General features: G+C 37.3%; 1 long non-coding RNA gene across 2 annotated transcripts in view; it reads right to left on the bottom strand.

Annotated features, from left to right (window-relative positions):
- The window catches only part of LOC107316699, a 30,523-nt gene extending 14,778 nt beyond the window's left edge, over positions 1-15,745 (bottom strand). Inside the window, exons 1-4 of one of the 2 annotated variants that reach the window (XR_004308051.1) lie at positions 15,462-15,736; positions 12,834-12,884; positions 11,514-11,671; positions 9,907-10,317 (exon numbers count right to left, since the gene is read on the bottom strand). This is a non-coding gene — a long non-coding RNA (uncharacterized LOC107316699). Of the gene's footprint in view, positions 1-9,906; positions 10,318-11,513; positions 11,672-12,833; positions 12,885-15,461 lie in introns of those variants that run through there. The other variant, XR_004308050.1, reaches the window with a different exon arrangement.
- Positions 15,746-22,325: the final 6,580 nt, after the last annotated feature.

Below are 22,325 nucleotides of genomic sequence, written 5' to 3'. Positions count from 1 at the left end.
CATATTTGCCAGTTTTCATATTACCAATCAAACTCTTATGATGCCTTTTTTTTTTTTTTTCCCTTAGAGCCACAGTTCCTTGAAATAAGTGATTACTTAATGATCTTTTATTTCCTCAATGAAAGCTAGATTTCAAGTCCTTGTGGACTCAAGGGAATTATTAATGATTCATAAAATACACTCAGAACTCTTTTTTCCTTTTTTTCATTAAAATAAAATAAAATAAAAGCAGCACATAAGGAAGATTTTAATCAAATTAAGATTGTCTAGAATTATTTTTTCAATAGGAAGCTTTATGCCTTCCACAGTTACATTTTGTACAGGAAGCATCCTAATCCCCTACAAGGTGGCAATTACAAGTAACACTGCTGCACTTAAATCATATGAGCTGTGATCACATCTGCAATCTCCTTCCTCTATAAAATATTTTCTCTCTGAAGGACACGCAACATAAAGTTCTGGGTTGTTGTCATTCCATTTCCCATAGGAGAGGCTGGAAGTAGTCCGATTAGTGGAGACCAGAGCAATGAAAGAGGTCATAAAACACAAGCCTTAAGGAGTACTCTGAAACAATGCGACAACTTAGAACCATCAACAAGCTGACCTAAAATAAACCATGAATTTCAAGATGACTTGACAAAAAGAATTTTTTTTTCCTTTGGCAAAACTGATGCATTTCCACAGAAAATACCAATTTTGCTCTAACCACAAATGTCTGTCAAATCATTTCAACGGAAGAGTTTCCAACCAATGCTAATCATCAGTAACTTGGAAACGTACACCAAAATGTCCTTTGTTTCAGTGTACATCTGCAGTCAATCAACAGACTAATTTGGAACAAAAGAAGTCCATATACAGTTGGAAAAACAAAAACACCATCGAAACTGAATAGCTGCCAAGAACGTAGCCTTGAGAGAACATCTGAATGACACCAAGATCTGTTGTTCTACACGAATCTTGGGAGAATCTCTTTTAATTGTGAAGAATCTCTGTGCTGTATGGTACTTTTACCCCCTATCACTGTTTTGAAACTCTTAGAGCTACCTAAACCTATGTTCACTCTATTATATCTGTTTGTTCTTCTCAGTGACTTTATTCAAGTGAGACTCATTCCATGTATGCGGGAAGGGAAAGGATAAGCGGGAAAAGGGCAAGTGAGAAGCTCTCTGCTTCTCAGAGACAGCCTGGAAATGTTGCCACTGAAAAATACTCAGACATACCCTAATGCATCCTGCCTGATATTGCATTTAGAGGAATAGTTTATTTAGCAAAAACTTCCAAGACTTCACTGCCATCCAGTTGCAGGGCATGTAACATAGTACAGAAAGCAAGAAGATTTTTACCAGTCATTCAACACCTTTCACTCTACTACTTTTGTCCCAGAAATTCTTACTCATTTGCTATACTGTAGTGTTTATAAACACCACTGGAACATGTAAAATATAATGATGAGAAAAAAATAGTTTTTAACTACAGTGAGAATTCCTCCACTTTGACTGTAGTTAAGGGAAAAAAAATACGCCTTATCTGGAGATGTCCCATAAAACTTCTCAGCCTCACATTTCCTCATATGAATTGCAGTAATTTCATACATAACCTGCAGCATGAATAATTCAAAATCAAAAGAGACGGGGAAGTAGCACCTGACCTAGAAAGGAACCAGCTTTTTGTTTTCAACTAACTTCTAATGACAGTCTAAATATTTTTTAAGATGTGAAGTACAAATTGAACAGCACAATGGAGTAAAAGTTACATCCAGCATCCTAAAATGCTTGTTATGAAAATGTAAATGTCTTCCAAGAAAAAGAGACCATTGTTTGAAAAAATAACCAAACAACGTAAAACATCCCTCGTGGGAGTACAAAATTTCTTCCATGATCATGTAGTTCTAGCAAAACAGAGATCAGCTTAACTATTAAGCAAAATGATTGGCAGACTCTCTTCTTTGCCAAATATAACAAAGATACAAAAATAAATGGGAAAACTGCAACCAGCTTAGTTACAAGGGAAGAAGACCAGAGTATGTGAAGTAGTGATCTAGAAGCTGCAGCTGAATCACGGGCAAAAACTGGACCATGCATACATGAAGACCGGTAACAATATGTAATATGACATGAACACCCATCTACAAGGGGATTGCACTGTTGTATCTATGTACCGAGAAAACAATCAGAGAAGCGGATACTGTGAGAAATGGAGACTAAACATCAACATAAGTGTTACTTTCTAAAATACGACCATATTTCCAGCAGAGAAAACATCTCAGATATTATGCAGCTTCTAAAACATGTCCCATGAACTGCAAGAAGTTAATCAAAAGTCCAGCTCTTACTGAAATAGGAGTTTTGTATATACCAGTCTGGAAGTTCTGTGAATAATTTGGTAGTAGTACATGGGAATTCATTTCCTGGGATGAGGAGGACACTTTACAGAATCACTGAAAAAAATAATTTCCCTGATATTGTTGACATGTTCATTTTAAAAACTGATTTAAACTTGTCCTTCAGTTTGACAGCATTAGGGTGGTCAGTCATATGGATCACATGTCACAAGCTCTCATTATTCTAGGCCACTCTGAAGCTTTGCTGAGGTATCTGGAAAGGTCACTGAATCAGAGAACACAGCTCTTTTTTAAAACCTCCTCTTCCAAGAAGTGTCTTCTTGTATCTTCCCCTATGCTTTCCCCTCACCAAGTACAGTGATTCACCTCCTTTCAAGTGCTATGCAACCAGTCAGTGTTGGCTGGGACCTGGCAGAACTGACCAAATACTAAGTCTGCTTGGCAAGCCTGCAACTAGTGAACAGAAATAACAAAAGGGAGCACAGGGATCTTATGAAGCTCTCTGCCCAACAACAGCACTTGAACCACAAACCAACTTTACATTCATTCTTTGCCTTTTACCAAGGTCTGTACCAGATTGGAAAGTGGGAAAGGAATTCTGAAATTTGCTCACATTTACAAGAACACCTTTGAAAAGAGCAGCTCTTAAATAACATTCTCCTTTATAGCCTGATTGAAATCATCATCACACAGTCAAGCAGTTTGCTGGTTACACTCAAAGCAAAACATGCTTCCAGCTGTGAGAGATAATTACAGTTTATTGATTGGCTTTTGAGGACTTTTATGTTATATTTAGTTGTAGGCTTGAGTTTGCGTGGTTTTGATTTTGTTTTTTTTTAAATTTATATCACAAGCATTGATGAAAAATGGCTGCTGCTTAGAGCAGTCAGCTGTCTTCAAATGATTAATCTCTTATTTATGTTCAGAATATGCTTCACCTGCAAATGTGCAGGGACTTCAAGATAACTTCCAGTCAAGCTGCCATGAGCGCTCTTCACATGCACTAGAAAGAACAGGTAATTATAAACATCTCACTACAGAGGAAATATTTTAGAAGTTGGGATATCAACTTGAACTGGTTTCCCATCTCTTTAAGTGTTCTTACTCTTAAAAGTAGCTTGTACAGGTGCTCCAGAGGCAGATTCAGAAAAGAAGCACAGCAGAGTTCATAACCCTTTAATCTGCAGTAATTAGGGTAGAGTGCATGCTAACTCCAGGAATTTTTATAACTGTTCCAGGACTTCTTTTTTTGGGGGGCTGGGGGGGTTATTTGTTTGTTTGATTACGTATAGTTTCTAATAGTCTTTACCTTTATTTCATTTATACTGTAGATGACATACTCAAAGCCTGGAGAGGCTGCCTCAAGTGTGACTCAGGGTCTGTGAGGGCACTCATGGAAACTCTGACTGTTAAGGCATTTTTCAGTGTAGTCTTCCACGCTGATGCAACTGAAACAATGCAAAAATGCAGTAGTAGACAGGAAACGTCAGACTATAGATTTACTGGCACCACTATGGCAGTTTCAGACACAAAAGAGGTAAAAGCACAAAGAAGGATCAAGATAACTGAAAAGTATTTTTATTCTTCTTAAAGCAAGATTGTTTCATTTGGAACTGGGACTGAAGTTTAAGTCGCCTAAAACTGAAATGCTCCATTTTGAAGCAAACCATACCACAAATGAAGCACTAAAAACTTCTTTTTCATATTTTGTTTTGTTTCATTGAATTGTTCCAAAATTGTTTGCCAATAAATAAAAACCGTTCTCATCTAATCAAACCTGTTTAATTTATTTGTTAGGGTGCCAAATGGAGTCATCACAACATGCACATTGCAAAACTAATTCCCTGTCTATACAGAAAAGTTGACTGTTTCTACACAGCTCCATGAAGAACATGCGAGTCCTGAAGAACTGAAATTGTCAAAAAGCAATAACAGGACAATGAAATAATAAAGTTGGCTATTTATAAAAGATATCAGAACAAACCGGTCAAAAGATGAGGGACAAAACAAAGATAGCCTGTGATTCTGAATATTAGTGGAACATGAAGGAATAGTCAGAACTGATTTGATACTCCTTGTGATTAAATGGTTCAGAGTCAGATAATATATTGTAGAAATACATCTTTAGGGTAATATAGCTATCAATAGGGTAATCAATCACACAGCAATTTGCCATATATTCTACAGAAGGGAAACAATCGTATTTCCATCCCTGTACACAGCCAGAAAAAAGAGAAAGAAAATCAATAAGGAGTCAAGACTACTGTGAGGGGAAGAAGAAATATGGAGTATTACCGGAGTTCTTACATATGCTGTTCTGAAAGCAATGCTTCCTGTTTTATGATGTAGGACCACAATGTTGGTGGCAGATACTGGTGCTATGGGGTTGAAACTTCCCACCAATATTGTGTTGCTTTTTTTTTTTTTTTTCTTTTGCCATGTGACATGGCAGCAGAGGGGCAGTCTGACACAATGTCATCTGACATGAAAGCGGGTATGAAGCAAAGATGCGTCATAGAATTCCTACATGCAGAAAAAAATGGAAACTATTGATATTCATAGACATTTGCTGAATGTTTATGGAAACTGCACAGTGGATGTGATCACAGTGAGGTGATGGATGAAGCATTTCAGCAGTGGCAATTGTGACAGTGGGTCACCTCTGCTTGTGCAGATTTTTACAAGCATGGCATGCAAGCTCTTGTTCATTGCTGGTGAAAATGCATAGCTAATGGTGGTGACTTTCTGAAACAGTGTTTTGTAGCTGAGAATTTTCTCCGTCAAATAGTTTTACTGTGTTCTCTGTATCTATTGCAGTTTCCATGGAATTAAACAGGAGGCATTACTTTCAAAGCAGCCTATTTATCTTTGTTGAATGCAAACATTAGCAGCAAACAGAATAGTTCCACGCTAGCTTTCTGGCTCTTAGAAGTGACAAATTATTTCTTTTGTTTAGTACATTGTTTGAAGTATCAGACAGATGGACCTAAACTTCCTTTACTGTTAAGATTTGGATCAACTGTTTTTACATTTGCTTTAGACAGAGAAATACGTTATCAACCTAAAATCTCTATTGTAATTGCTGTTTGAGGGGTCAAGCAATGTACCGGGTACCATCTTCAAAAGGATTAAAGTTGACAACTTAACGGAAACTTTACTGTCAACTTCAGTGGGAGAAGAATTAGATCAATGAGTGCTTCCGAAAAGCATATCCTAAGACAGGTCAAGGTTAAAAGATCAACACTGAAAAATTACATATTAGTAAAGTTACTGAAGTGAACAACTCCATTTTCCAGTGGATGTGTAAAGTAATGGAAGGATAAAATATAAACACATAAGATTAAGGAGAATGAGCCAACATTAGTAATTTTAAAGTACCAGATGCCATATAAATATATACCTGAATTCAACTATGCTTGAATCCCTGTCAGTAGAATAAATAAGATAGAACTTGAAGTCAATGGATAGTCATGGTTTTTAGGAAAACAATGTATACAACTCTTCAACAGGACTGCTAACAGTAGAAAGAGGCAATAGCTTCAAACTAGATTGTTTAAGAATCTCCATAAAGATTAATTCCTGCCAGTCTCATCCCTCATTAGCACATGCAAAAATAGGAATTAAAAAAAAAAGTCTGTCAGTAGTGGTTTTTCCGCCCTTCAGTGTCATAACACTGTTTATTGTTAGTTTTCTAACCACACATGGAAGTATCAAAGAAATATTGTCTTCTTATCTGTGTAATGACAGAAAATATCAGGTAGACTACTGACAGTTTTTCACATTGTATGGCCAAACATGATGTACACTTCACCATTTGAACTTCTCCCATCTTGCTGACAGCCTTCCATTTTTGCAGATGGTATTCCCTAGGTTCACGTCATCTTTTATTGTTTGTTTCTGAGATCACTTAGCTTTCTATCTATGGAAGTCCTAGAATGGGTTGAGAGCATAGCTAACCTTTAAGAAGCATTTATTCCTTTATGCCAAATGAAGTCAAAGCAAAGAGAAAGCTCTCACATCCCTGTTACTGAGGTTTACTATAAAAGGTTTTCCCTTCTTTGTTGAGGCACTGTCCTGATTACATTCTCATTAAAATCACATTCAAAGATCCTTGATGGGAGGAGGAAGAGTATCAGTAGTAATCAGTAATTAAAACAAGTACTTACATTACTGAGGGCAGAGAGAAAAGGCTTTCATCCTTTGCATACATAAAGCAGCTAGCTCGTGTGGGGGCTTCACACTCTTCAGAAGATATATCCATAAATTTGTGATATCTTGTATTTGTAATAACAGCACATCAGTAGTTACTTGTGTTGTGTACTAGAAAATGTGCAATATGCACTTCAGTGCTGTTAATACAATGCTGCATTATAACAAACCCATTCCACTTGTTTGCTCATTTTCAGTCATAGTCTCTGTTTTGCTCCCCGCTTTTAAAATCTACATGACAGTTATTTAATAGAGGATAATTTAAGCATTATGGATGCCACAGAACACAACTGCCTTAAATGCTAATCAACATGTTCTAAATGCATACATTACACTCTGGTGCTTATTTAATGAACCTTGTTAGAAGAATTCACGATAAGTCCAGCTCACACTAGGAAGGTGCCCACAGCAACAGTGGCAACCTGTTCTCAGATCATCAAGGAATGAAAAAGCCTGGAGAATAACCCACTTTCACAATTGGAGATCAAAGCTGGAATTGCATATGAGAGTGCGTGTGCCTGTAGAGGAGCACTCAGAGAAGGGAGAGTTGGCTTTATTGCTTGTTCATGTTGTATCTTGCTTTTTAATAAATTGCCTGATCTAATTCCCACTGAAGTAAACTAAACAACTCCCATTGTCTCAAGTAATGAATCTAGTCCAGGAAAAATTTCAGAACTTTTCAGCACCATTAAATTAATTCAAAAAGATGAAGAAAGAAAAGAAATTACCCAAGAAAAATATTAGAGCTAAATTCCATCTTCTGGTTTTAATATGAGCAGCTATGATGCTAGCCTGTGGCTTTGAAACACTGGTTTCAATTCTCTGTACTATTTAACACAAAAAGAAAACTTCTAAAGGAGGAACGTAAAATCAAGTATCTGTCTTCAATATATCAACCATTCTCTGATAGTCAAGGCACTTTTTCAGGAATTAGCACATCTAGAGCATGTGGATTATAATCCCACATACTGTAGGGAAGGGACTGCATCACACCACTGTCAGATGCTGTAACCACGAGGCTGTTGTGTAAGCTGGACTACCATCACCATCTAGTCTTTCTCCAGATGTTTTTCTCATGAGCTTGGAGGCTGCTATTCACTCCAGGTGGAGACTATTCTAAGAGATATGCTTTCACTGTGCTTATAAGAGCCAGACCATGGGGAGAATGCATAACCAAGGTTCAGATTCTGCCTGGATCCACAAAGAAGTCCTCCAAATCACTCAACCACAACAAAACAGAAGTTATTTGGGCACGCATTGCTTGATATGAACTAAAAAGTTCTCTAACTAAACCATAGGCATCTATGAGACTAGTTGTGGAGGTAAGGCAGTCTTAGATTGAGATACTCAAATCATCCCTCTGCCCTAAACATTTTTGCTTGTACCAGCCCAGTGCTCAGCTTTCCTGACTGGGAATGAAGACAGTACAATTTTCTAAACTAATGAAGTTTAGAAAAAAATCTGAAGTCCTGAAATATAAACAGGTGTTATATTTGTATCAGGGAGAGAAATAAATTTAGAAAGTGAACATCTCTGTTTCTTTGTGAACCTCCATGAACTTCCCCCTTGGATTACGCCTTTCTTGCTGTGTTTACAGGAAACTGAAAAATGATTGAATGAAAGAATACTACTTCTCAAAGGCTTCATTTTGCAGATACTGTAATGGATAGTAGAATAGATATTTTAATGTCTTTCTGACTAATGCTGTATTTCCTAGTAAATGTATAAATATATCAGTGTTAAATAAACAGTCCTAACTTTTTATAATTACATACAGCTGCAAAAACCTGTTTGCCGAAATTTCAGGAAGCAATGAAGAACTTTTTGCCTTTCCAGATTTTCCCATTTCCCTAAGCAATTTATCCTAAAGCATGAGCTGGTATATATACGTGTTTGGGTTTTTTCTTCTTCATAGTTAGAAAGGTATTTCTTTGTTTCAGCTTTTGTACATTGATTACAATTGATACTTAAACAGTACATATGTCCTACCCTTTCTCAGGGATCTTTAACTAGAAACAGCTCTTGAAAAGATAACAATTTAAGCAGAGAAGGTTGGAGGTCAAGGTTGACAATCACAGGTATCAGCTGCACGTGATATCCACAAGTTCATTAACTGCAGAAAGCATTGCGAGTTTGCCAATCTAAATCAAAGTGCTGCAGATGATGGCTGAAATGTATCAAGTTTCAAACAAAACAAATAAAACCCAAACAAAGCAGCAACAAAACAATAGAGAACAAAAAAAAAAAAAAACAGAAAACCCAACATGTACTATCATAAACCCACAGAAGCCATTTAGGATGAAAGGTGGCCCTGAACAGAAGCCTTTATCTAGACTGCTGAAAAAATTCAGTTCCAGATCATTCATAAATGCATGATTAGAGTCATGCAAATATTAAACAAAGGTAAAATATTTTAACACATAACTTCTTGATTGGCTTCTTTCCTTTTAACACATGAAACCAAAATCCCATATCCAAACTCTATCTAAAATCTGGGAAACTTTTTTATCCAGCTCCAGACTCAGGCAGTTCATTTTATGTGACTTCATTGCCAAATAAAGAGTAAGACTGTTATTTACAAAGCAGCCCAAGATTTAGATGCCCGGTTCTGAACAGAAAATTCCTTAAACTCCTTTCAATAAAGTAGAGGAAGAGTTGCTGCTTATCCGTTCATTAAATACCACACAATTTCAGACATGTCTTTCTTACTATTGTGCAATAGAGAAGTCACTATTAAAAGTGTTTTAACTTCATCAAACATAGATGATGGTAAATTTGTATACCATACAAGTAGATCTGTTTTGAGGCAGAAATTTTAAGAATAATGATAATGAATTCCAACTATAAGGAGAAGGTCTCGCTGTTTCTAGTGGTGATCGTCTTGGGCCAAAAGACAGATCCGTAAATATTTAAGTGGAGTTTTAACTTCATCTGGTCAGGACAGCTGCATGAATTTTGTTTCTAAAGATCCTCACCTTTTAATTGCAATATCCTACTGTTGCCTATCCCCAGAGTCTCAACTCTGCCCCAGAGAGACAGGTTGGAGATTGGAGTGTTGGCACTGAAGAACGGAAAACAGAACAGGAAGAAAAGTATGTGGGACTGCTTAAGGCTTTAATCCTAGAGCATCCTCCTTCAATAGCTCTAAAAGTTCATGCATAGTACTCCCATTGCACAGCCCAAGAGGATATAGCTGCCAAATTCCAGATGCAATTAAAATCTTTGGAAAGCAGTTTGAAAGAGCAAATCCTTCCATGAACTCTGATTCTTGACCTCTCTTCCCTTTGGAAAGCTGAGCAATCAAAGCTGAGCAATCACAGCAAACACCTAACAAAAATTAGGATTTGTTCTCTTGGTGTGAGTAGAGTAACACAAAAACTGTTGTTGTTTCCAGCAAAAACAAAATACATTTTGATCACAGGATTTTAATAGATAGGCCAGGCACTGTTTCTACCAGGTGCATAGGGAACAGTGGCTGAAACAAACTCCAGCTTCTTTTATCCACTAATGTATTTTAACAAAATTCTTTCCTTACTTTGTATTTTTGTTTTCAAGAAAAAGCTAAACAGGGTCTTTGTCGTAATATACAGATTGTCAAGTAGAGTTTTAAATAGATGCAGAGTTGCTTTGAGCTGGATTCTAAAGCAGATGGGAGTCAACATAATTGTTGGAAAAAGAGGTTGACATTCATGTCTCCTGACATAAATACATGAGGGCAGACTGCAGCATTCTGCTTCCAGTGAAGAGCTGGGATTTGGGCCAGGTAGCTGCAACAGTCAGGTTGAACAGACATAAAGGAGAAATGGAGATAAGTCAAAATGATGCCATGCACTGAGAATATTGCCTTGCACAATCTAGTTCAAGCACAGGAACAATACTACTTCATTGCTATAATTTACCATAAAAAGAATTGCTATATTTTTCTCCATGCTTATCATAGCTTCAGGGACCCAGGACTGCCTACATCTAGTGAAAGTTCCGCTATTTGCAGCACAGCAGTAAAAGGATTATCTTTAAATCTCACTTATTTAAACAAATTGTTAAAATACATAACATTTTAAGAATAAATTTCAAATTGTTTTCCTTCCTTCACTTTTTAAATCACAATTTCTTTCTCAAACAATTAAGAGACCAGGCTAATTTTTTTCTGTTCCATTACCAGTGTTTTCCAGTATTTTGGTACAAACTATCACTTGCAGAAAAACAAACAAACAAACAAAAAAAACCCACAAGAACTATGATGTCCCTCTGTGGATACCCAAGAGCTACCTCAACAAAGCAGGAAAAAAAAGTACATCAAAAGTCTGTTTCATTCAAATACAATTTACCTCAGGAAATAGTTTATTGGGCAGAAGCTTCCTCCAGCTCAGATAGACAACATTTTTCAGAAACTAACTCTTACACGTTTCTCTTAATCAGAGACTCCCAGAGGAACTTTTCTACCCTCACGCTTTTCACCATCTGCCTAGCAGTCACACGAACAATGAATTCTTCCCATCAACCAAAATCCCTCTTTGTGCTCACAGCCTTTATGAGGACCAGATGTTCTTGGGTCTCACTAGACCTAAACCATACAGATACAGCTGGCAATAATCTAATTAGGCATAAACAGGTCTCATCTCCCCTTAAACAGCCATTTATCTTATGACCAACTGGTATGTTCAGATACCTTAAAATTTTCAACTGGATGGTTAGCTTGTTTCTTTAGCGTCAAGGAGAAGGAGTTGTGTATGTATAGGCTTTTATAAAGTCTCTCCCTTCTGTAAATGTCTGGCCTTTAGGACACATGCCAAGACCACAAACATATACCACACTCAGAGGCCTACATTTTTCTCATTTAAAGCAGCATACATTTACACTGGCTCCTCCAACTTCAGAGAGATCTAGGAATTAGATTACCTTGTTAAAAGTTTATCTCAGCATTATATTAATATGAATGTTAGAAATACATGACTGTACTTACAGTTTTCCAGTTGCTCCATTTTGGGTGGCAGTTGTCTTTCTTCTTTGTTCCTTGCATGTTTCTTCTCTCAGTCTTCTTTTCACTCTACAGATACTTACATCTGTTCATCTACACTCTTCTCACCAGTTTGCTTGATCCCTGATTGACTGCAGAAAGAACTGTAAGAAAAGACAGGTAATCTCAGCTATAATGTAGCTGTTGGTTTCAACACTTCTGATGTTTTCTTTTCTTAATCAAACCACAAAATTCTGTGACTACTTAACTCCAGTACAAAAATTTTCAAAGCCCTTTGTTGTCACATGGAAAATGCTTTTTGCTGTGGAAAAAGGCAGAGTAACTTTGACCTGTGGTAACTTACATTTTCAGCCATGATAATAGTAGAGCTGAATAAGTTGGACCATGGGATGTAGAACGTGGGCATCCACCCTGCCCCACTCATGACTTGCCAGTTGCTGGGAATTTTTTGCCTTTCAATCTACACAGATCTTCACCAAGCAAACACTGTGCGCGCCAATCATGTTCACCAGTCAGAGTAAATATAACAATCCTATTGGGAAGTTGTGATGTGAAAGTAGGACATTATTAAAAAAAAAAACAAAAAACCCTCTTCTGTAGGGGAGACTGAGGTGTGACTCTGAACTCAAAAAATGCTTGCAAAGCTGGAAAAACTTCTACTGTGCTAATTCAAACATTTACAGGGAATCACAGGCAACCTGAATTTCATTTCAAGGTTAGAGGAGTTTGCATAAATGATTCTCATTTGTGAGGGATCATAATAAACATCATTTAGAAAAGTATTTATGACTGGGAACAAGCGTGTTTGTTAACTGTTAACTGATGAACCAAATCCTATGTAAGGTCACATTTTGAAATAGGATATGGAAAAGCAGTAAAGCAGATTTAAGAGTCTTAGGAATAAACTTCTAAAACATCAAAACAAAAAGGAGACAGAGGTGGAAGTGACTTAGGTCAGAGTTAGTGCTTGATGAGGACAAGTGAAATATAGGAAATAGTTTGTATATTAGATCTTTCTTTCCCGTTAAAATAATCATTACTGATTAGCTTATTTGATGGGCTGCTAATGTCGGGTATGCCCATATCATAAAACTGTAGCTGGAAAATAATTCTTCCTTCTCCTGAAACTTTTGTAAAGTCGCATAAGCATTAATTTACATGAATGAGTTGTTGACAGGGAATGCTGGGTAAGGAGAGGCACTTACCTCAAATACATCCTTGGAGAAAAGAAAGTATCCCCAAACAAACAGAAAATCCAAGCAAAGATTCTGTTGAAGATGTTGAAGAGCCCCCAGATGTCCTTACCTCTCCCTGATGTTGACTTTGCCAACAGAGATAACAGGGATTATGCCTCCTCTGCAAGACAAGGTACAAATATGAAATTGTACCAGTAGGGCACCTTGTCAAAAGAGAAAATAAGAAAACAAAGGAACTGAGATCTTATAAATAACATAACTAAGTTTGATCCTTTTAATGGCAAAAAGACTTTTTAAGCAAAAAGACTTCGTGAAACCTCTCTATGGTTAATGTTACCACTCCAAATCAGGAGCTGAAGGCTGAAAACATGTTCCAATTCTACATGTTACTGGGAAGAAAAATAGTGAAAAGGATTCATGCTTAAGTTAGAGAAGAGGAGCACATACATTTTCTGTTTTACTTTGTGTAGACTCAGTTTCTGACTTTACCATGTGCATTTCACCTTCCCCAGCTAAAAACTGATTTGTATCTATGTGGCACAAAAGGCCCCAGGGAGGATGCACTTTTATATTTCATGTTCCTGTGCAAGGGCTCAGCCTGATTTATAACACACTTGGGAGGCAGCCTAAATATTTTGATTCTGACTATTTTTGCTATTGCTAACCACCTGAAAGCTAATAATTACAATGACAGACATCTATCCAAATCAGATGTTATTTCCTTTTTGCAAATTATCCTACCATCTCAGGGAATACATCAAAATAAAAAAACATCCCCATAGAGTTCTGCATAATTACTAACAAGACCAAACTTCCACATTCTTCTTCCCATCTGAAATCTATGGATTGCTGTAGTAGGAAAGAGGATTTGTGTTTAAGCTTGTGATTCTTTCCCACTTTTTCTAGAGCACTGTCATCTCTTTCAGGAAAACTAATCAGGGAGACTGGATCATGCTTGCCTAGGAAAAGAGGAAATTTTATTGCATCTAATCTACTTGCGCAGTGACTGGATCAGAGATTCAGTGCTTAGGATATTCAGGTATAAAACATCTGTCTGGCTCTCTGGCAAACCAACTCTGAGATGTGAAGACAACACAATGCAGAGTACTGACACATAAGATGGGTTAGTATGAGCTAATGGGGAACCTTACATCTCAGCATGACATTGCTACACAACATTCACTTGAGCTGGTATTGCTAATTCAGTGTTTGTGTTGTACTCCCTTGCTTAGTATAGACATGGTAAAGGAGAAACAACTTTCCTTCAAATGCCTTCTTACCAGAGCGTGTTCAAATGGAAGTCCCACATTATCTGAGTCAAGATTTCAATGAAGGAGGAGAATATGACCTTGAAGAGGATACACCAGGACTTCACCTGAAATCCTGACTCTCCTGCCCTTAGAAAGCCCTCTCACATGGTATCATCTCACAGGTCGGAAGCACTGGCAGCCGGTGATGAATAAATCATAGCCTATAATCTCTTTAATACAACTCTCGCTTCTAACTCCTAATAAATGAAAACACTATGTTTCCTTTAATAAGAAATGCATGAAAGTGTGCCATTCATAAAAAGATGCAATTAAATATATGAAGCATATCCTGATGTGACCCATATTTCAGTAACAGTGTGATCTTCTTTCTTGTGTGGCAGAGGGACTTGTCAAGGCAACTTTATTTTCAACATTTAAGCTGTCTCATTGAGAAAAACTGATCAAATTATTAGGACTAATTCTACAAATGCAATATAATTCTCCAGTGCAAAAGTACTAAATATAAATACCTATTAGAATATAGGTTGTCAAATCATGCTTGCTTTCTTTGCAAATAAATAAATAAAAATCTCTTTTATTCCTCTTAATGAAAAATAAGAGGAGCTTTATAAGAGGAGCTTTGCTTCAGGCAAATTAGATCAGAAAAAGCAGTGGAGGAATTGCTTACAAGAGAAGTATCCTCCTTCCCAAGGTTTTTTCTCCTAAATAATTGTATTGTATTCAGGTCCAAATGTAAGAACCTAAAATGTTATTTGAAGAGTTGATTTTACAGAAATCTTCTAAAAGTTTGTCATCTTTGACTTAAGCAGTCAGCTGCAGAAAAGTGAGCAAATAAAGGAAACATGCTCACAAAAATGGAGTCCAGCATTACTGAGCTGAGTCCACTAATATCCTTCATTATCTTCAGAATGATCTTTTCACTATTTTAAGTCTCAGTAGTTATCTCCTTGTCATGGAAAAGCCTTATTCTAAGTAAATAGATTTCACTGAAATACTTTGAACTAATACTGAACATTCCTCTTCCTACTGTCTTTTCTGAAGTACAGGACTATTTAATTAGGCAATTAAAGTGAGCCCTGGCTCAATGAAGTCAATGAGAATCTGTTATTCACTCCACTGCTGCCAGGATTTAATCTTCAAATTTTGAAAGAACTGATTGTCTAGTTAAACTTAAGAAAGTATTTATGCATACTGCTGCACTAGGTGATAAATCTCTCTGGTTTCTTTATAAATTTCCATTTAAAAATACGTGAAAAAAATACCACTGAAATTCTAGATATGGAAAACTGCTCTGTGTGCAATTTACCATTGAATGCTAGTACCCTGCTGTCAATTCTGCAAAGAAACTGTAAGTGACATTGTTTTGTTTGATATTTACCATCTCTAACCAGCCAAAAGATTTATCCCATTTCCATGAAAGATTCCACAGTCAACTGACATGAACCAGCTACACGAGTAGAGCTTACCCAGTAAGAATAAACTCCTAATAAATTCCAATAATGAGGATGCTGCAGTATATCTTCTCTTTAATTCACATTATAAGGATCATCTCCAACTTACTCTTCTTGTTGCCACATATGGCTTCCTGCAGAAAACAGCTGATGCCAGGTCTCAGTTCTGATCTGCCCAACAGGCAGTAGCCCTCAGATACCACAGGTAAAAATGTTCACGCCATCCCCCAGAACTGCAGGATGAAAACCACATTGTCAACATCAGCTTTGCATCAGCATAGTATAACTTTATTTATGTAAAAAGTGGAGCTCAGCTGTGCAAAATATTGAGTTCTCCTGAAGAACAGCCCAAAGCTCTTGCAAAAGCTAAGGTAAATCTTGCCTCATCCCAGTCTGCATGCAAAGCTCACTTATTTAAGCTTTCCCTTTTCTCTTTCTGCCAGAAACATACAGCTGTGGGTTGTTTTGAAACAAAACCCATACAAAATGGCACAGACAACAGCACACACATTTATCCTCCAGAGAAAAAGCTGAGAGACTGGGCAACATGCAACAGACATTAGCTGCATCACTTTTTACAGCCTGCAACATGCTGGGATGCTGTTATGAAAGCTACGGAAATGCACAGCAGCCTGTGCCATGAACAGCCTGTTCAGCCCACATTAAAAGTATTGACTTGGAACCAGCTCACCTAGTTCATAACTGGGATCAGTACTGAAAGCGATCAAAAATTGAGGTTACGCAAAGAAGTCACATCACATTTACAGACACACAACTCTACACAGCAGTTGCCCCACTTCAGAGATGTGTCCACCCCTCCCCTCCAAAATGCTAATGGTGACTAGTATTTAAACCCCATTGATTATGGCATACACGTGACCAATGCATCCCCTGCACGTCTCATGGGCAAGTTCCAGCAGACCTTTCTGTCAAAGCCAAAGTGTTCTGGGAACTTGTTGACTGCTTGCATGCTTCTAATTTAGGTGCAGCTCAGCAGGTTCACCGAGTGCCCTGAAATCCCTCATTTTAGCATATCTTTTTAAACACTTTATTGCAAGCATCATAGACTGTTGTCCTTGCACAGCAAGTTTAGCATAAACAAATGGTATCTGAGGAAAACAGTTTATGATTTAAGCAGAACAAGACCTTGATACAAAAGGGCATATGATTACTGCATACATCTAATCAAAAAGTAATCATTTACAAAATTGAAGTACAGCTAATACAAAATATATGTTAGTTTAAGGCCAGGTACTACCAATGATGAATGTATTTTAAATTCTAGCAAAAAAATCAAACTGTAATTCCAATGCACATATCTTAAAACTCAATATAACAGAAGGTGAATGATAGTTCAGACAAAAATCATTCATGTAAATACCTTATTTTTTACAACAAATATAGGCAAATCTCAATATCATCTCTTTGGATGCTTTGCATGGTTTGGCTGTGAATTAGATAATAAATGAAAAGGTTACTACAAGATGACAAAGAAAGGACCTTTTACATAACTCCTCAGTTGAACTAAGGCAGATGAGGAGATTTCTGAAGATTATAAAATAAATGAGCATTTATAAATGTAGACGGCAAGGTCTTGGGAAAAATACAATTTATTGCCCTCAGAGTTCTGGGAGAACCTGCTGGAGGAAGACTGTGCTCCCCAGAATTAGCCCTTGGCTTGCCACCTCCAAGAACATACCACCAAGTAATCATCTGCTGTTTGTACAAGTTACTCAGCATGTGCACTACTATGCTGAGGTCACGGACTGCTCCCAGCAGAAGAGGACAGCCTGCCACATGGACTCCCCTAGTGCCTGGCACAGTGTCTGGAATGGAGACAAAGCCAGTTTGCATGCAAACAGAAAGCCAGCCTGAGAGACTGCCAGCCAGCCGTGGCTGTTTTAACACCCTAGTTGAACACAGCAAAATTTGATTTACTAAATTTCTCTTCCCAAAACCAAATTACTTCAGTTTTTACAGAATGGAAGAAATAATTGAGTTTATTTTTGTTTACTTCTCTGGTAAGCTAACATTCATGTTAAATTATATGAACCCAATCATTCTGAATTTAGCACCTTTTATACCATTTTGATCATCGTTTTAAAACTTCCAGGCACTCACCAACAGCCAGTTACCGCTATATGTATAATTGCTGTTCTACTCTTTCTTATACAGTATTTTAAGGTCATATGCAACATTAATCCTACTTCATATTTTATTAAACTACCATTCTCTTCCACCAAAAATGTTATGTTGATCTCCCCCGGCTCCAGCTGTAATTCTCTTCCATGGTGGATTTACTTTGTTGCTTATCATTACAGCACTAAGTACACTTGCTTTTCATAAAAGCAGGAATAAATTAGACTTTAGTTAGCAATTGTACCAAAGAGCAAGGTATTTAATAGCTAAACAGACATGACCATTCATGTAAAATGAATAGCGTGGGCTACCTGCTTGAAATCCTTATCAAACCTTTACTTGTTTTATTCTAATACCAACTAGAACAAGGCAAGGTAGTCAACTAAAACTGCTTTGACTGGAATGACTTTTACAACAGCCTTTTAAAGCATTTATTTAGCAATTCAAGATGAAGACACAACAATTCAATCTTCAGAAACAAGAAATCTGATTTGACTTATTTGGGTCAGAGTTTCACCTTTTGTCCAGACGAATCATATTACCTACTGCGGTCTGCAACATTATAGTCATTGGCCATGTACACAGTGCTATCAGTTTAGCACTTTGAAGATGGGCTATAAACAGATCCTGCCCCCAGCGCACATACCAGTACCAGATGAGGCAGGATGAACAAAGTGCTTGCTGCCACACCTGCACTCCTTATTGCTTACTTATAAGCTCAAAGACACTACCTTTGACTCAGGAGCTATGCCTTGTATTCTGTCTTATAAGGCCACTACTGCCACTGAGAGAAGATACAGGATCTGGCCCAGACATGCCATACTTACTCAACATGAAGCTTCACTGGCAACCTCATAACGTAGAAGAAACATTGAGATTTACAGATATATATGCTACTTTTACATTTAATTATCATGGGGCAACAAGAGCTCTGAGTAAGTATCTAGGGAACTGCATCTTTCTGCAGAAGATCTATCTCCAGGGCCTCTACCACTTAATCAAGAGCAATCTTTCTGCTGATTCAAATTTAGTACTCTTGTATTGGGATTTTACTCAGTCACACTGTCTGTACCTCCCAGACCTGACATAAAGGTGGAAGAACATGAAAGCAGAAGTACAACAAAGTCTGTATTACAAACTCTGGTTGATTACAAGAAGCTATTGCCCCTACTCCTAGTCAAGATCAAGCATGCAATAGTAAGGAATCCCACATTGCAAAGACTGATTATTAGCAATGAAGAAATTGCAGAATCACTTAAAAACTACATTAGACAAAAGACAGCAAACTGAACCAGGAATACCCCTTAAACATCCATAGAATTTACCCCTAGAGGACAGAGCTGTGAACATACTTGCAGCTATATTTCAAACATCACAGAAGCAAGTGCTGCTATGCTTCAAACTCGTGTTTGCTTTATTTTGGAATCAGAAAGCTAGGCTGAGAGCAAAAAAGAAGATGCTGCTGCCTTTGAATGAAGGAACACACCAGAAGTTGAGTAATTCCATAAAAACCACACCCTCAAATGATAGGCCTCCAAGTCAGGATGAAGAGGGAGGAAAGACTCTGGCAAAAACTTTCCAGAGCACAGCAGTCTGACAGTGGGCTACAAGATGGTCCCTCCAGCTTTGTCTCAGAATCCAAGGGCATGAATTCATTGAACTCCTTGTGAGCTTGGAACCTCCCACATCTAACAATATGTCTACACCACTTGCAGATCTATGATGACCACAGCCTGAGGACTGACTCCTACAAAATTGATAGGAATCTTTTTTTAATAGATAGATGTGTCTAATGGCAGGCACATAAGAAAACAACAGCAGATAGAAGGATGGACTCTGAACTAACCGTTACCACTCAGGACTGAGACAGATTGAAGCATGCAGTTCTGTGAATACTTTTCTTTTTAACATTTAATTAATTTTTAAATATTAATTTGTGTTTGGTAGTCATCAGAAAAAGCAAATGCTGTAAGGGTGGCAGGAAGCTGATACAAAATAAATGTAACGTATGGTTCTGAATGCAGTGAATGGATCAGACCTATGGAAATCTGTGCCAAAAGAAACTGTGACAGGAAGAAACTTGTAAAGATTCAAAAGCAAACAAATGTATGTAGAAATGAACTGCAGATTACAAAGCAGATTAGGCACAGGCATATTCAGGGACGTCTCTGAGAATATAGTCAGAGCCTGAAAACGACTAGGATGGAAGTAGCACATATATTTGACCAGTCCTCACTCTTCCTCAGTCATCTTCGTTTATATTTTGGGCTTTACAATTTCTACAAACAGTTACAAATGCTCTAATGTCCCAGCAGGCTTGGAACATTATTCTAAATTCCACATGCCTTGCTGAACCATCTTAAATATTTTCTGGAGACTTACTTTTCTTCCAAACCTGAAGAATAAGAAAAAATCTTTAGCCTGGCTTATCTTTACACTCCATATTTTAGATTTCTTAAAGCCTGTAAGTATCTACACACTTTCTGTGCTGAACTGTCAGTTCCACACTTCCCAAAGATCATTGTAACACTTAGGTATTTGAGTAAGAATGGCTCTGCAAAGACTGCGACATTTGAAGAATACTACCTGAATGGCCAAGACCTATCATAGCTCAACAATTTCTATTTTTTTTCTTCTTCTTCTAAAAAAAATTGCTTTGTAAATCTGTTTTTAGATACATACTTTTATTTACAAGGAACTGCTGAGTTTATTTTTAAACAGAAAAGCTCATCAGGAGAGCATTTAAATAACAGGCTAAAGAGCCTCAAAAATTAAAACCAGCCCAGAATGATTTAGATCTGGATCCCACCCATCCTTTCTTACTTTTTTTAGCTTTTATTTCATGATCAGCTGCACTTGTCCAATATTCCCTCAGTAGCCCACATCATGCACTTGTGTTTACTCTATATACATATTTCTCTTGTGCTCAGTCAAAAAAGATTAAACAAACTTTATTAAGAATTGAAAAGCTTTACTTAACAAATAGAAGGCACCAATAAAATCTTCCTCAGTCTGTGTGTTTAATGACAGCAATTTCATCTTCCAGAACTATTTTTTATTCATCCGGCACAAGGCAGAGTTCCTGGTTTGTACATAAGCATGGATCCACAGTCTTCAAAACTAGAAGTAGTCCTATCATCAGAATTAAGTGGAAAAAAATGTTTAGGAAACCTACAGATCCTTTTGTAAATAACTGCAGTCCCTGAATGAATTTTTTTTTTCACCTGTATCTAGGTGTTAGTGGTTTCCATGACAATATTCTGTCAGTTTTCTACTATTTCCAGTGGTTTTCTGCATTGAATAGTAATATGTTACTATTCAAAGATTAGCTTTGGATTTTGCAGAACCTGAAATCCTTGTTAAAGGCTGCTATACCAACATTGTCTAAAAAGTGTTGAGAGTCAATTTTGATAAAAATATCTCATCCCTTTTGATAAAAGCATAGATAAAGAAACAGCAATGACCTCATGTCAGCATACTTGTAACCTCAGACACCTATTCATAATCTAGCCCGCTGTAATACAAACATGTCAATAAGAGAACTACTTTGAAGAAAATCAAGCAAGAAAGACGACTGATGACAATGTGAGCCACAACAATCACAGCTGCACCTGCAGCAGTTTCTCTTCCTCATAGCCAAAAGACCATAGACCCTCTAAGTTTCATGAGGCCTCCCTCCAGCACTAAAATCAGCCACAATTCTACCAAGTTCATAATGGTGTTGGTTCACAAAAGAGCTCAATTTTCAAATAACAATAAATAAACAAATAGATAATACAGAAAACACTTCATAGGAGAAAAAACTTAGACTACACTATCTTATGTTTGGTGCTAGATTTCTCTCAGGAAGCATCTGAATCCATGAACTGGAGGAAAGAATGAAAGCACATTTGGGAAAGCCACAGATAGAGCCCAGCAACGCATATCTGTGAGTATGCATACAGCTACATAGTGTGTCATACAGCCAAACCTCCTTTCAAAACTTTTCGAGCATGAAGACCAAACAAGACAAACTGAGAGCTTCAAACATCATAAAGGCCTGAAACAACAGTTCCAAAGCTCTTCTAATGCTACATTCTGCACAGAACAGCAACAAAGGAAGATCTCCCTTGTTCTTCTGAACTCTTATCTGCAGAGTTCCCTCTCAGTAGCAGCCTGTCTGTGAATATCTAATTTACTTCTGAAGCAAATAAAAGGCCGCTGTAATAACCCATTGCTGATTTTGGTATAACTACACTGATTTTAACTACCATGCAGTAAACTACTGATTAGCTACCAAATTCCCCTCTGTGCTGTACACATCAATGAAATTTGTTCCTTTATGTAAAGGGGATTTAGTTTAAAAATCTGTTTCATTTCATTATCCAACATGACATATTTACTGCACTTTCAGATTTTCAGGCCAGGTGTCTTGATCTGGAAAAGCAACTAACTTGAAGACAGATCCAATGGCAGGCTGCAACCTCATTAGCATAACATTAGGAAAGTTTGCTTCTCAGCTGGGTTTTAACACAACTCTTCTTCCTCATTATTCTCCACATTCTCTTCTACTGATGGGCGTGTAGTTGGAGATGAACCTTAATTTGCAAAAGCTTTTAGCTTTCTCCCCTGTACTATGACAGGTTGTCATCTCTTGGCTCCTCTATTTATTCACAACTAAACTCCCACCTGCATACAGCAGTAAAAAATTACTAAGGGAGAAAACCAAAAGACAAGGAAAAAGAGGAAATTATTCCCAAA

Source organism: Coturnix japonica, chromosome 1 (assembly GCF_001577835.2).
Source record: "Coturnix japonica isolate 7356 chromosome 1, Coturnix japonica 2.1, whole genome shotgun sequence".
NCBI classification, from domain to species: domain Eukaryota; kingdom Metazoa; phylum Chordata; class Aves; order Galliformes; family Phasianidae; genus Coturnix; species Coturnix japonica.
Note: the sequence above shows the minus strand (reverse complement) of the source record. Positions and strands in the feature narration are given on the sequence as shown.